We start from the raw sequence: 624 nt of genomic DNA, 5'->3' as shown, positions 1-624 counted from the left end.
TAAAAACTGATAACTGCTTTTTTCTTTTTTTAGTTCTGGATTTCTAATAATATTCATTGACGGTGGAGTTCCCGTTTCCAATAACATATCAAAATTATTCAATGTAAGACTAACTTCTTCATTATCTGGTATGATTAACATTCTAGACCTATCTATATATTTTCCACTTGTTTTAATTTCATAAAAGTGACCAGACTTGCTTTTTTCATCGTTAATTTCCAATTCTTTAGTTTCTACATTTTTTGTACCATTGATAAACTGAAGAACTTTGCGAGCGTTAAATTTATTAGATAAAAGATGTGAGTTTTTTCTGAAGAATATTGAATCAACTTTTACCTGAAAAGGAAAATTAATTTCAATTGTAAGTTTTCCTCGGCAAGTATATTCTATTGGACCATCACTATTAAATATATTATAGGGTTGGTTTAATCTTGAAGGAGAAAATACTCTTATATTTACTGTAAATCCATATGTTTTATATTCATAGTCTTTTGATCTATCAATATTATTAGTAACACTAACATAGTTGTAATCTCTCAAATTTCCAAATGGAAGATTAAAATAATATGATTCTTTCTTGAGAAACTTTTTTTCTAATGCGACTATATTTTTGTCTTGTTTTAT

The sequence above is a fragment of the Lottia gigantea genome (assembly GCF_000327385.1).
Source record: "Lottia gigantea unplaced genomic scaffold LOTGIsca_103, whole genome shotgun sequence".
In the NCBI taxonomy this organism is placed as follows: domain Eukaryota; kingdom Metazoa; phylum Mollusca; class Gastropoda; family Lottiidae; genus Lottia; species Lottia gigantea.
This window is presented reverse-complemented; position numbering follows the sequence as displayed.